This window comes from Stigmatopora argus, chromosome 8 (genome assembly GCF_051989625.1).
Source record: "Stigmatopora argus isolate UIUO_Sarg chromosome 8, RoL_Sarg_1.0, whole genome shotgun sequence".
Lineage (NCBI taxonomy): Eukaryota > Metazoa > Chordata > Actinopteri > Syngnathiformes > Syngnathidae > Stigmatopora > Stigmatopora argus.
Genome location: NC_135394.1, coordinates 795,550 through 807,500, shown reverse-complemented (window position 1 = coordinate 807,500; position 11,951 = coordinate 795,550). Strand labels below are relative to the sequence as shown.

At 45.3% G+C, this 11,951-nt stretch overlaps 23 non-coding genes and 2 pseudogenes across 23 annotated transcripts; all 25 read right to left on the bottom strand.

The window, feature by feature from the left end:
• Nucleotides 1-90: 90 nt before the first annotated feature.
• LOC144079936 (5S ribosomal RNA) lies at nt 91-209 on the bottom strand. Its single transcript, XR_013301983.1, has one exon. It is a non-coding gene; the product is annotated as a 5S ribosomal RNA (ribosomal RNA).
• Nucleotides 210-525: 316 nt separating this feature from the next.
• LOC144080724 (5S ribosomal RNA) lies at nt 526-644 on the bottom strand. The gene has a single exon (XR_013302650.1). It is a non-coding gene; the product is annotated as a 5S ribosomal RNA (ribosomal RNA).
• A 316-nt stretch (nt 645-960) lies between these two features.
• On the bottom strand, nt 961-1,079 carry LOC144079934 (5S ribosomal RNA). The gene has a single exon (XR_013301981.1). It is a non-coding gene; the product is annotated as a 5S ribosomal RNA (ribosomal RNA).
• A 316-nt stretch (nt 1,080-1,395) lies between these two features.
• On the bottom strand, nt 1,396-1,514 carry LOC144080435 (5S ribosomal RNA). The gene has a single exon (XR_013302466.1). It is a non-coding gene; the product is annotated as a 5S ribosomal RNA (ribosomal RNA).
• Nucleotides 1,515-1,830: 316 nt separating this feature from the next.
• Nucleotides 1,831-1,949, bottom strand: LOC144080672 (5S ribosomal RNA; annotated as a pseudogene).
• A 313-nt stretch (nt 1,950-2,262) lies between these two features.
• Nucleotides 2,263-2,381, bottom strand: LOC144080713 (5S ribosomal RNA). Its single transcript, XR_013302649.1, has one exon. It is a non-coding gene; the product is annotated as a 5S ribosomal RNA (ribosomal RNA).
• Nucleotides 2,382-2,697: 316 nt separating this feature from the next.
• LOC144080700 (5S ribosomal RNA) lies at nt 2,698-2,816 on the bottom strand. Its single transcript, XR_013302647.1, has one exon. It is a non-coding gene; the product is annotated as a 5S ribosomal RNA (ribosomal RNA).
• A 313-nt stretch (nt 2,817-3,129) lies between these two features.
• LOC144080919 (5S ribosomal RNA) lies at nt 3,130-3,248 on the bottom strand. Its single transcript, XR_013302760.1, has one exon. It is a non-coding gene; the product is annotated as a 5S ribosomal RNA (ribosomal RNA).
• A 313-nt stretch (nt 3,249-3,561) lies between these two features.
• Nucleotides 3,562-3,680, bottom strand: LOC144080688 (5S ribosomal RNA). The gene has a single exon (XR_013302645.1). It is a non-coding gene; the product is annotated as a 5S ribosomal RNA (ribosomal RNA).
• Nucleotides 3,681-3,996: 316 nt separating this feature from the next.
• Nucleotides 3,997-4,115, bottom strand: LOC144080677 (5S ribosomal RNA). Its single transcript, XR_013302644.1, has one exon. It is a non-coding gene; the product is annotated as a 5S ribosomal RNA (ribosomal RNA).
• A 316-nt stretch (nt 4,116-4,431) lies between these two features.
• Nucleotides 4,432-4,550, bottom strand: LOC144079930 (5S ribosomal RNA). The gene has a single exon (XR_013301978.1). It is a non-coding gene; the product is annotated as a 5S ribosomal RNA (ribosomal RNA).
• Nucleotides 4,551-4,863: 313 nt separating this feature from the next.
• Nucleotides 4,864-4,982, bottom strand: LOC144080918 (5S ribosomal RNA). The gene has a single exon (XR_013302759.1). It is a non-coding gene; the product is annotated as a 5S ribosomal RNA (ribosomal RNA).
• A 316-nt stretch (nt 4,983-5,298) lies between these two features.
• On the bottom strand, nt 5,299-5,417 carry LOC144079913 (5S ribosomal RNA). The gene has a single exon (XR_013301961.1). It is a non-coding gene; the product is annotated as a 5S ribosomal RNA (ribosomal RNA).
• A 308-nt stretch (nt 5,418-5,725) lies between these two features.
• LOC144080448 (5S ribosomal RNA) lies at nt 5,726-5,844 on the bottom strand. Its single transcript, XR_013302479.1, has one exon. It is a non-coding gene; the product is annotated as a 5S ribosomal RNA (ribosomal RNA).
• A 313-nt stretch (nt 5,845-6,157) lies between these two features.
• On the bottom strand, nt 6,158-6,276 carry LOC144079731 (5S ribosomal RNA). Its single transcript, XR_013301786.1, has one exon. It is a non-coding gene; the product is annotated as a 5S ribosomal RNA (ribosomal RNA).
• A 316-nt stretch (nt 6,277-6,592) lies between these two features.
• Nucleotides 6,593-6,711, bottom strand: LOC144080666 (5S ribosomal RNA). Its single transcript, XR_013302643.1, has one exon. It is a non-coding gene; the product is annotated as a 5S ribosomal RNA (ribosomal RNA).
• A 316-nt stretch (nt 6,712-7,027) lies between these two features.
• LOC144080763 (5S ribosomal RNA) lies at nt 7,028-7,146 on the bottom strand (annotated as a pseudogene).
• Nucleotides 7,147-7,459: 313 nt separating this feature from the next.
• On the bottom strand, nt 7,460-7,578 carry LOC144080239 (5S ribosomal RNA). The gene has a single exon (XR_013302276.1). It is a non-coding gene; the product is annotated as a 5S ribosomal RNA (ribosomal RNA).
• A 316-nt stretch (nt 7,579-7,894) lies between these two features.
• Nucleotides 7,895-8,013, bottom strand: LOC144080150 (5S ribosomal RNA). The gene has a single exon (XR_013302189.1). It is a non-coding gene; the product is annotated as a 5S ribosomal RNA (ribosomal RNA).
• A 308-nt stretch (nt 8,014-8,321) lies between these two features.
• Nucleotides 8,322-8,440, bottom strand: LOC144081081 (5S ribosomal RNA). Its single transcript, XR_013302915.1, has one exon. It is a non-coding gene; the product is annotated as a 5S ribosomal RNA (ribosomal RNA).
• A 313-nt stretch (nt 8,441-8,753) lies between these two features.
• LOC144080917 (5S ribosomal RNA) lies at nt 8,754-8,872 on the bottom strand. The gene has a single exon (XR_013302758.1). It is a non-coding gene; the product is annotated as a 5S ribosomal RNA (ribosomal RNA).
• Nucleotides 8,873-9,188: 316 nt separating this feature from the next.
• Nucleotides 9,189-9,307, bottom strand: LOC144079911 (5S ribosomal RNA). The gene has a single exon (XR_013301959.1). It is a non-coding gene; the product is annotated as a 5S ribosomal RNA (ribosomal RNA).
• A 308-nt stretch (nt 9,308-9,615) lies between these two features.
• Nucleotides 9,616-9,734, bottom strand: LOC144079526 (5S ribosomal RNA). The gene has a single exon (XR_013301586.1). It is a non-coding gene; the product is annotated as a 5S ribosomal RNA (ribosomal RNA).
• A 313-nt stretch (nt 9,735-10,047) lies between these two features.
• LOC144080391 (5S ribosomal RNA) lies at nt 10,048-10,166 on the bottom strand. The gene has a single exon (XR_013302422.1). It is a non-coding gene; the product is annotated as a 5S ribosomal RNA (ribosomal RNA).
• A 316-nt stretch (nt 10,167-10,482) lies between these two features.
• LOC144080655 (5S ribosomal RNA) lies at nt 10,483-10,601 on the bottom strand. Its single transcript, XR_013302642.1, has one exon. It is a non-coding gene; the product is annotated as a 5S ribosomal RNA (ribosomal RNA).
• Nucleotides 10,602-11,951: the final 1,350 nt, after the last annotated feature.

Below are 11,951 nucleotides of genomic sequence, written 5' to 3'. Positions count from 1 at the left end.
TGAGATATGCAGAGGAGGAAAGTCTTTCATGATTTAGGAGGTCAAAAGGAGATGAACATCCATGAAATGTCGAAAATGGTTTTGACAAGATGCTTACAGCACCTGGTATTCCCAAAAGGTCTCCCATCTAGGTACTAACCAGGCCCAAACCTGCTTAGCTTCCGAGATCAGACGAGATCGGGCGTTTTCAGGGTAGTATGGCCGTGAGCAACATTGTCGCTGAACAAATCCCCTTTGGAAATCCGAACGGTCCATAGTCTTGCATGTGGATCGTGTATTTGGATATTTGGATCGGGTGTGGAGGGTGAGGGGTCCTCTTTGGAGAACCCTTCGTTAAAGGAGTCGACTTTGTTGCCGCTTGCTCTTCTTTTGCTTTATTACTTCTACAACTACTGGAATGAAGATTATCAGAAGGAGAGCTTCAATAAAATGTTGTGAGATGTGCAGAGGAGGGAAGTCTTTCATGATTTAGGATGTCAAAAGGAGATGAACATCCATGAAATGTCGAAAATGGTTTTGACAAGATGCTTACAGCACCTGGTATTCCCAAGCGGTCTCCCATCCAGGTACTAACCAGGCCCAACCCTGCTTAGCTTCCGAGATCAGACGAGATCGGGCGTTTTCAGGGTAGTATGGCCGTGAGCAACATTGTCGCTGAACAAATCCCCATTGGAAATCCGAACGGTCCATAGTCTTGCATGTGGATCGTGTATTTGGATATTTGGATCGGGTGTGGAGGGTGAGGGGTCCTCTTTGGAGAACCCTTCGTTAAAGGAGTCGACTTTGTTGCCGCTTGCTCTTCTTTTGCTTTATTAATTCTACAACTACGGGAATGAAGATTATCAGAAGGAGAGCTTCAATAAAATGTTGTGAGATATGCAGAGGAGGAAAGTCTTTCATGATTTAGGAGGTCAAAAGGAGATGAACATCCATGAAATGTCGAAAATGGTTTTGACAAGATGCTTACAGCACCTGGTATTCCCAAAAGGTCTCCCATCTAGGTACTAACCAGGCCCAAACCTGCTTAGCTTCCGAGATCAGACGAGATCGGGCGTTTTCAGGGTAGTATGGCCGTGAGCAACATTGTCGCTGAACAAATCCCCTTTGGAAATCCGAACGGTCCATAGTCTTGCATGTGGATCGTGTATTTGGATATTTGGATCGGGTGTGGAGGGTGAGGGGTCCTCTTTGGAGAACCCTTCGTTAAAGGAGTCGACTTTGTTGCCGCTTGCTCTTCTTTTTCTTTATTACTTCTACAACTACTGGAATGAAGATTATCAGAAGGAGAGCTTCAATAAAATGTTGTGAGATGTGCAGAGGAGGGAAGTCTTTCATGATTTAGGATGTCAAAAGGAGATGAACATCCATGAAATGTCGAAAATGGTTTTGACAAGATGCTTACAGCACCTGGTATTCCCAAGCGGTCTCCCATCCAGGTACTAACCAGGCCCAAACCTGCTTAGCGTCCGAGATCAGACGAGATCAGGCGTTTTCAGGGTAGTATGGCCGTGAGCAACATTGTCGCTGAACAAATCCCCTTTGGAAATCCGAACGGTCCATAGTCTTGCATGTGGATCGTGTATTTGGATATTTGGATCGGGTGTGGAGGGTGAGTGGTCCTCTTTGTTGAACCCTTCGTTAAAGGAGTCGACTTTGTTGCCGCTTGCTCTTCTTTTGCTTTATTACTTCTACAACTACGGGAATGAAGATTATCAGAAGGAGAGCTTCAATAAAATGTTGTGAGATGTGCAGAGGAGGGAAGTCTTTCATGATTTAGGAGGTCAAAAGGAGATGAACATCCATGAAATGTCGAAAATGGTTTTGACAAGATGCGTACAGCACCTGGTATTCCCAAGCGGTCTCCCATCCAGGTACTAATCAGGCGCAACCCTGCTTAGCTTCTGAGATCAGACGAGATCGGGCGTTTTCAGGGTAGTATGGCCGTGAGCAACATTGTCGCTGAACAAATCCCCTTTGGAAATCCGAACGGTCCATAGTCTTGCATGTGGATCGTGTATTTGGATATTTGGATCGGGTGTGGAGGGTGAGTGGTCCTCTTTGGTGAACCCTTCGTTAAAGGAGTCGACTTTGTTGCCGCTTGCTCTTCCTTTGCTTTATTACTTCTACAACTACGGGAATGAAGATTATCAGGAGAGCTTCAATAAAATGTTGTGAGATATGCAGAGGAGGGAAGTCTTTCATGATTTAGGAGGTCAAAAGGAGATGAACATCCATGAAATGTCGAAAATGGTTTTGACAAGATGCTTACAGCACCTGGTATTCCCAAGCGGTCTCCCATCCAGGTACTAACCAGGCCCAACCCTGCTTAGCTTCCGAGATCAGACGAGATCGGGCGTTTTCAGGGTAGTATGGCCGTGAGCAACATTGTCGCTGAACAAATCCCCTTTGGAAATCCGAACGGTCCATAGTCTTGCATGTGGATCGTGTATTTGGATATTTGGATCCGGTGTGGAGGGCGAGGGGTCCTCTTTGGAGAACCCTTCGTTTTAGGAGTCGACTTTGTTGCCGCTTGCTCTTCTTTTGCTTTATTACTTCTACAACTACGGGAATGAAGATTATCAGAAGGAGAGCTTCAATAAAATGTTGTGAGATGTGCAGAGGAGGGAAGTCTTTCATGATTTAGGAGGTCAAAAGGAGATGAACATCCATGAAATGTCGAAAATGGTTTTGACAAGATGCTTACAGCACCTGGTATTCCCAAGCGGTCTCCCATCCAGGTACTAACCAGGCCCAACCCTGCTTAGCTTCCGAGATCAGACGAGATCGGGCGTTTTCAGGGTAGTATGGCCGTGAGCAACATTGCCGCTGAACAAATCCCCTTTGGAAATCCGAACGGTCCATAGTCTTGCATGTGGATCGTGTATTTGGATATTTGGATCGGGTGTGGAGGGTGAGTGGTCCTCTTTGGTGAACCCTTCGTTAAAGGAGTCGACTTTGTTGCCGCTTGCTCTTCTTTTGCTTTATTACTTCTACAACTACGGGAATGAAGATTATCAGGAGAGCTTCAATAAAATGTTGTGAGATGTGCAGAGGAAGGAAGTCTTTAATGATTTAGGAGGTCAAAAGGAGATGAACATCCATGAAATGTCGAAAATGGTTTTGACAAGATGCTTACAGCACCTGGTATTCCCAAGCGGTCTCCCATCCAGGTACTAACCAGGCCCAACCCTGCTTAGCTTCTGAGATCAGACGAGATCAGGCGTTTTCAGGGTAGTATGGCCGTGAGCAACATTGTCGCTGAACAAATCCCCTTTGGAAATCCGAACGGTCCATAGTCTTGCATGTGGATCGTGTATTTGGATATTTGGATCGGGTGTGGAGGGTGAGTGGTCCTCTTTGGTGAACCCTTCGTTAAAGGAGTCGACTTTGTTGCCGCTTGCTCTTCTTTTGCTTTATTACTTCTACAACTACGGGAATGAAGATTATCAGGAGAGCTTCAATAAAATGTTGTGAGATGTGCAGAGGAGGGAAGTCTTTCATGATTTAGGAGGTCAAAAGGAGATGAACATCCATGAAATGTCGAAAATGGTTTTGACAAGATGCTTACAGCACCTGGTATTCCCAAGCGGTCTCCCATCCAGGTACTAACCAGGCCCAACCCTGCTTAGCTTCCGAGATCAGACGAGATCGGGCGTTTTCAGGGTAGTATGGCCGTGAGCAACGTTGTCGCTGAACAAATCCCCTTTGGAAATCCGAACGGTCAATAGTCTTGCATGTGGATCGTGTATTTGGATATTTGGATCGGGTGTGGAGGGCGAGGGGTCCTCTTTGGAGAACCCTTCGTTTTAGGAGTCGACTTTGTTGCCGCTTGCTCTTCTTTTGCTTTATTACTTCTACAACTACGGGAATGAAGATTATCAGAAGGAGAGCTTCAATAAAATGTTGTGAGATGTGCAGAGGAGGGAAGTCTTTCATGATTTAGGAGGTCAAAAGGAGATGAACATCCATGAAATGTCGAAAATGGTTTTGACAAGATGCTTACAGCACCTGGTATTCCCAAGCGGTCTCCCATCCAGGTACTAACCAGGCCCAACCCTGCTTAGCTTCCGAGATCAGACGAGATCGGGCGTTTTCAGGGTAGTATGGCCGTGAGCAACATCGTCGCTGAACAAATCCCCTTTGGAAATCCGAACGGTCCATAGTCTTGCATGTGGATCGTGTATTTGGATATTTGGATCGGGTGTGGAGGGTGAGTGGTCCTCTTTGGTGAACCCTTCGTTAAAGGAGTCGACTTTGTTGCCGCTTGCTCTTCTTTTGCTTTATCACTTCTACAACTATGGGAATGAAGATTATCAGAAGGAGAGCTTCAATAAAATGTTGTGAGATGTGCAGAGTAGGGAAGTCTTTCATGATTTAGGATGTCAAAAGGAGATGAACATCCATGAAATGTCGAAAATGGTTTTGACAAGATGCTTACAGCACCTGGTATTCCTAAGCGGTCTCCCATCCAGGTACTAACCAGGCCCAACCCTGCTTAGCTTCCGAGATCAGTCGAGATCGGGCGTTTTCAGGGTAGTATGGCCGTGAGCAACACTGTCGCTGAATAAATCCCCTTTGGAAATTCAAACGGTCCATAGTCTTGCATGTGGATCGTGTATTTGGATATTTGGATCCGGTGTGGAGGGCGACGGGTCCTCTTTGGAAAGCCCTTCGTTGAAGGAGTCGACTTTGTTGCCGCTTGCTATTCTTTTGCTTTATTACTTCTACAACTACGGGAATGAAGATTATCAGGAGAGCTTCAATAAAATGTTGTGAGATATGCAGAGGAGGGAAGTCTTTCATGATTTAGGAGGTCAAAAGGAGATGAACATCCATGAAATGTCGAAAATGGTTTTGACAAGATGCTTACAGCACCTGGTATTCCCAAAAGGTCTCCCATCCAGGTACTAACCAGGCCCAACCCTGCTTAGCTTCCGAGATCAGACGAGATCGGGCGTTTTCAGGGTAGTATGGCCGTGAGCAACATTGTCGCTGAACAAATCCCCTTTGGAAATCCGAACGGTCCATAGTCTTGCATGTGGATCGTGTATTTGGATATTTGGATCGGGTGTGGAGGGTGAGGGGTCCTCTTTGGAGAACCCTTCGTTAAAGGAGTCGACTTTGTTGCCGCTTGCTCTTCTTTTGCTTTATTACTTCTACAACTATGGGAATGAAGATTATCAGAAGGAGAGCTTCAATAAAATGTTGTGAGATGTGCAGAGGAGGGAAGTCTTTCATGATTTATGAGGTCAAAAGGAGATGAACATCCATGAAATGTCGAAAATGGTTTTGACAAGATGCTTACAGCACCTGGTATTCCCAAGCAGTCTCCCATCCAGGTACTAACCAGGCCCAACCCTGCTTAGCTTCCGAGATCAGACGAGATCGGGCGTTTTCAGGGTAGTATGGCCGTGATCAACATTGTCGCTGAACAAATCCCCTTTGGAAATCCGAACGGTCCATAGTCTTGCATGTGGATCGTGTATTTGGATCGGGTGTGGAGGGTGAGTGGTCCTCTTTGGTGAACCCTTCGTTAAAGGAGTCGACTTTGTTGCCGCTTGCTCTTCTTTTGCTTTATCACTTCTACAACTACGGGAATGAAGATTATCAGAAGGAGAGCTTCAATAAAATGTTGTGAGATGTGCAGAGTAGGGAAGTCTTTCATGATTTAGGATGTCAAAAGGAGATGAACATCCATGAAATGTCGAAAATGGTTTTGACAAGATGCTTACAGCACCTGGTATTCCCAAGCGGTCTCCCATCCAGGTACTAACCAGGCCCAACACTGCTTAGCTTCCAAGATCAGACGAGATCAGGCGTTTTCAGGGTAGTATGGCCGTGAGCAACATTGTCGCTGAATAAATCCCCTTTGGAAATTCAAACGGTCCATAGTCTTGCATGTGGATCGTGTATTTGGATATTTGGATCCGGTGTGGAGGGCGAGGGGTCCTCTTTGGAAAGCCCTTCGTTGAAGGAGTCGACTTTGTTGCCGCTTGCTATTCTTTTGCTTTATTACTTCTACAACTATGGGAATGAAGATTATCAGGAGAGCTTCAATAAAATGTTTTGAGATATGCAGAGGAGGTAAGTCTTTCATGATTTAGGAGGTCAAAAGGAGATGAACATCCATGAAATGTCGAAAATGGTTTTGACAAGATGCTTACAGCACCTGGTATTCTCAAGCGGTCTCCCATCCAGGTACTAACCAGGCCCAACCCTGCTTAGCTTCCGAGATCAGACGGGATCGGGCGTTTTCATGGTAGTATGGCCGTGAGCCACACTGTCGCTGAACAAATCCCCTTTGGAAATCCGAACGGTCCATAGTCTTGCATGTGGATCGTGTATTTGGATATTTGGATCGGGTGTGGAGGGTGAGGGGTCCTCTTTGGAGAACCCTTCGTTAAAGGAGTCGACTTTGTTGCCGCTTGCTCTTCTTTTGCTTTATTACTTCTACAACTACGGGAATTAAGATTATCAGAAGGAGAGCTTCAATAAAATGTTGTGAGATGTGCAGAGGAGGGAAGTCTTTCATGATTTAGGAGGTCAAAAGGAGATGAACATCCATGAAATGTCGAAAATGGTTTTGACAAGATGCTTACAGCACCTGGTATTCCCAAGCGGTCTCCCATCCAGGTACTAACCAGGCCCAACCCTGCTTAGCTTCCGAGATCAGACGAGATCGGGCGTTTTCAGGGTAGTATGGCCGTGAGCAACATCGTTGCTGAACAAATCCCCTTTGGAAATTCGAACGGTCCATAGTCTTGCATGTGGATCGTGTATTTGGATATTTGGATCGGGTGTGGAGGGTGAGGGGTCCTCTTTGGAGAACCCTTCGTTAAAGGAGTCGACTTTGTTGCCGCTTGCTCTTCTTTTGCTTTATTACTTCTACAACTACGGGAATGAAGATTATCAGAAGGAGAGCTTCAATAAAATGTTGTGAGATGTGCAGAGTAGGGAAGTCTTTCATGATTTAGGATGTCAAAAGGAGATGAACATCCATGAAATGTCGAAAATGGTTTTGACAAGATGCTTACAGGACCTGGTATTCCCAAGCGGTCTCCCATCCAGGTACTCACCAGGCGCAACCCTGCTTAGCTTCCGAGATCAGACAAGATCGGGCGTTTTCAGGGTAGTATGGCCATGAGCAACATTGTCGCTGAATAAATCCCCTTTGGAAATTCAAACGGTCCATAGTCTTGCATTTGGATCGTGTATTTGGATATTTGGATCCGGTGTTGAGGGCGAGGGGTCCTCTTTGGAAAGCCCTTCGTTGAAGGAGTCGACTTTGTTGCCGCTTGCTATTCTTTTGCTTTATTGCTTCTACAACTACGGGAATGAAGATTATCAGGAGAGCTTCAATAAAATGTTGTGAGATATGCAGAGGAGGGAAGTCTTTCATGATTTAGGAGGTCAAAAGGAGATGAACATCCATGAAATGTCGAAAATGGTTTTGACAAGATGCTTACAGCACCTGGTACTCCCAAGCGGTCTCCCATCCAGGTACTAACCAGGCCCAAACCTGCTTAGCTTCCGAGATCAGACGAGATCGGGCGTTCTCAGGGTAGTATGGCCGTGAGCAACGTTGTCGCTGAACAAATCCCTTTTGGAAATCCGAACGGTCCATAGTCTTGCATGTGGATCGTGTATTTGGATATTTGGATCGGGTGTGGAGGGTGAGGGGTCCTCTTTGGAGAACCCTTCGTTAAAGGAGTCGACTTTGTTGCCGCTTGCTCTTCTTTTGCTTTATTACTTCTACAACTATGGGAATGAAGATTATCAGAAGGAGAGCTTCAATAAAATGTTGTGAGATGTGCAGAGGAGGGAAGTCTTTCATGATTTAGGAGGTCAAAAGGAGATGAACATCCATGAAATGTCGAAAATGGTTTTGACAAGATGCTTACAGCACCTGGTATTCCCAAGCGGTCTCCCATCCACGTACTAACCAGGCCCAACCCTGCTTAGCTTCCGAGATCAGCCGAGATCGGGCGTTTTCAGGGTAGTATGGCCGTGAGCAACATTGTCGCTGAACAAATCCCCTTTGGAAAACCGAACGGTCCATAGTCTTGCATGTGGATCGTGTATTTGGATCGGGTGTGGAGGGTGAGTGGTCCTCTTTGGTGAACCCTTCGTTAAAGGAGTCGACTTTGTTGCCGCTTGCTCTTCTTTTGCTTTATCACTTCTACAACTACGGGAATGAAGATTATCAGAAGGAGAGCTTCAATAAAATGTTGTGAGATGTGCAGAGTAGGGAAGTCTTTCATGATTTAGGATGTCAAAAGGAGATGAACATCCATGAAATGTCGAAAATGGTTTTGACAAGATGCTTACAGCACCTGGTATTCCCCAGCGGTCTCCCATCCAGGTACTAACCAGGCCCAACCCTGCTTAGCTTCCGAGATCAGACGAGATCGGGCGTTTTCAGGGTAGTATGGCCGTGAGCAACATTGTCGCTGAATAAATCCCCTTTGGAAATTCAAACGGTCCATAGTCTTGCATGTGGATCGTGTATTTGGATATTTGGATCCGGTGTGGAGGGCGACGGGTCCTCTTTGGAAAGCCCTTCGTTGAAGGAGTCGACTTTGTTGCCGCTTGCTATTCTTTTGCTTTATTACTTCTACAACTACGGGAATGAAGATTATCAGGAGAGCTTCAATAAAATGTTGTGAGATATGCAGAGGAGGGAAGTCTTTCATGATTTAGGAGGTCAAAAGGAGATGAACATCCATGAAATGTCGAAAATGGTTTTGACAAGATGCTTACAGCACCTGGTATTCCCAAAAGGTCTCCCATCCAGGTACTAACCAGGCCCAACCCTGCTTAGCTTCCGAGATCAGACGAGATCGGGCGTTTTCAGGGTAGTATGGCCGTGAGCAACATTGTCGCTGAACAAATCCCCTTTGGAAATCCGAACGGTCCATAGTCTTGCATGTGGATCGTGTATTTGGATATTTGGATCGGGTGTGGAGGGTGAGGGGTCCTCTTTGGAGAACCCTTCGTTAAAGGAGTCGACTTTGTTGCCGCTTGCTCTTCTTTTGCTTTATTACTTCTACAACTATGGGAATGAAGATTATCAGAAGGAGAGCTTCAATAAAATGTTGTGAGATGTGCAGAGGAGGGAAGTCTTTCATGATTTATGAGGTCAAAAGGAGATGAACATCCATGAAATGTCGAAAATGGTTTTGACAAGATGCTTACAGCACCTGGTATTCCCAAGCAGTCTCCCATCCAGGTACTAACCAGGCCCAACCCTGCTTAGCTTCCGAGATCAGACGAGATCGGGCGTTTTCAGGGTAGTATGGCCGTGATCAACATTGTCGCTGAACAAATCCCCTTTGGAAATCCGAACGGTCCATAGTCTTGCATGTGGATCGTGTATTTGGATCGGGTGTGGAGGGTGAGTGGTCCTCTTTGGTGAACCCTTCGTTAAAGGAGTCGACTTTGTTGCCGCTTGCTCTTCTTTTGCTTTATCACTTCTACAACTACGGGAATGAAGATTATCAGAAGGAGAGCTTCAATAAAATGTTGTGAGATGTGCAGAGTAGGGAAGTCTTTCATGATTTAGGATGTCAAAAGGAGATGAACATCCATGAAATGTCGAAAATGGTTTTGACAAGATGCTTACAGCACCTGGTATTCCCAAGCGGTCTCCCATCCAGGTACTAACCAGGCCCAACCCTGCTTAGCTTCCAAGATCAGACGAGATCGGGCGTTTTCAGGGTAGTATGGCCGTGAGCAACATTGTCGCTGAATAAATCCCCTTTGGAAATTCAAACGGTCCATAGTCTTGCATGTGGATCGTGTATTTGGATATTTGGATCCGGTGTGGAGGGCGAGGGGTCCTCTTTGGAAAGCCCTTCGTTGAAGGAGTCGACTTTGTTGCCGCTTGCTATTCTTTTGCTTTATTACTTCTACAACTACGGGAATGAAGATTATCAGGAGAGCTTCAATAAAATCTTTTGAGATATGCAGAGGAGGGAAGTCTTTCATGATTTAGGAGGTCAAAAGGAGATGAACATCCATGAAATGTCAAAAATGGTTTTGACAAGATGCTTACAGCACCTGGTATTCTCAAGCGGTCTCCCACCCAGGTACTAACCAGGCCCAATCCTGCTTAGCTTCCGAGATCAGACGGGATCGGGCGTTTTCATGGTAGTATGGCCGTGAGCAACATTGTCGCTGAACAAATCCCCTTTGGAAATCCGAACGGTCCATAGTCTTGCATGTGGATCGTGTATTTGGATATTTGGATCGGGTGTGGAGGGCGAGGGGTCCTCTTTGGAGAACCCTTCGTTAAAGGAGTCGACTTTGTTGCCGCTTGCTCTTCTTTTGCTTTAATACTTCTACAACTACGGGAATGAAGATTATCAGAAGGAGAGCTTCAATAAAATGTTGTGAGATGTGCAGAGGAGGGAAGTCTTTCATGATTTAGGAGGTCAAAAGGAGATGAACATCCATGAAATGTCGAAAATGGTTTTGACAAGATGCTTACAGCACCTGGTATTCCCAAGCGGTCTCCCATCCAGGTACTAACCAGGCCCAACCCTGCTTAGCTTCCGAGATCAGACGAGATCGGGCGTTTTCAGGGTAGTATGGCCGTGAGCAACATTGTTGCTGAACAAATCCCCTTTGGAAAGCCGAACGGTCCATAGTCTTGCATGTGGATCGTGTATTTGGATATTTGGATCGGGTGTGGAGGGTGAGTGGTCCTCTTTGGTGAACCCTTCGTTAAAGGAGTCGACTTTGTTGCCGCTTGCTATTCTTTTGCTTTATTACTTCTACAACTACGGGAATGAAGATTATCAGGAGAGTGTTGGAATAATGATTCAAACCTTTTAAATCATTATTAGTAATATTTAATTAAAAAAGGAAAAACATCTCTCAACATTTCTGGTTACACTTGCAAGGAAAATGCTATGCGACGCCGTCTTAGTCCACAGTGCATTCTAAATTCTAGTAACTGAATCATTGTATTTAATCGCGACATTCGAAAAACATGTTCATGTAATCAGTACAATAACACCTTCTGGTTTAGAAAAACAACAGTCTGAAAATGAAATGGTGTGACATCTCCCCAAAACAATGGTACATAATATTTTCATTATAAGGTAAACAAAGCATTCAAGCAGGATTATAATGTCAACAAAGCAGTATTTTAATGTCAACAAAGCCGTATTTTCAAATCTGCTGGTGAAGCCCCGACATAACAGTCTCATTTGGTCCTGCTGGGAAAAAGTGTCCGTCTCTTTTCCCTTGCCCTTGAGGAGAGGACTGCGCAGGAAGAAGTCCATCCCATGACTTGATTTATAGCTTTACTACTTATTGAAAAATGCTTACAACACATATAGAATATTACCTAATAATTCTAACATTCCCTCCTTTTACTATATGTTTGTTATTCATTTTATGACAAATTCAAAATAACAGGGATATCACCGTTGGCTGTTTTAATTTTACCCGCTTAGGCTCTACTCGTTCGGCAGGTCTGAAAAACAGAAAACAAGATCATTTTCGTCCAATCCATCCTCGTAATTACCATGCTCCTGGAATTCACTGTTAGTGTCAGCACGTCTCAGTAGGGGATATAATTCATGCAATTTGGAATTTGTAGGGGCAATCGCAGTGGTTATAAGTCGGCTTATCAAAGATCTTAAGCAGGGAATAATACAACACCCACATAATGTCAAAATCGTAGCAAAAAGGGCTACGGAAACTGCAACGGATTGAGCCAAATTCCGATATTCTCCAAACATATCCCGCCACCAGCGCTGCCAGACGGATTCACTGACTCCAGAATGCTTCTTCATATTGCGGTTGAGGGTCTGCAGGCCATCAATGGCGTCGGTGAGGGACCCCTCGGGTGACGTGTTGTTCGGTATGTAAGTGCAACACTCATCTCCGAACATTGCACACACGCCCCCTTTCTCCGCGAGCAGCATATCAACTGCTATGCG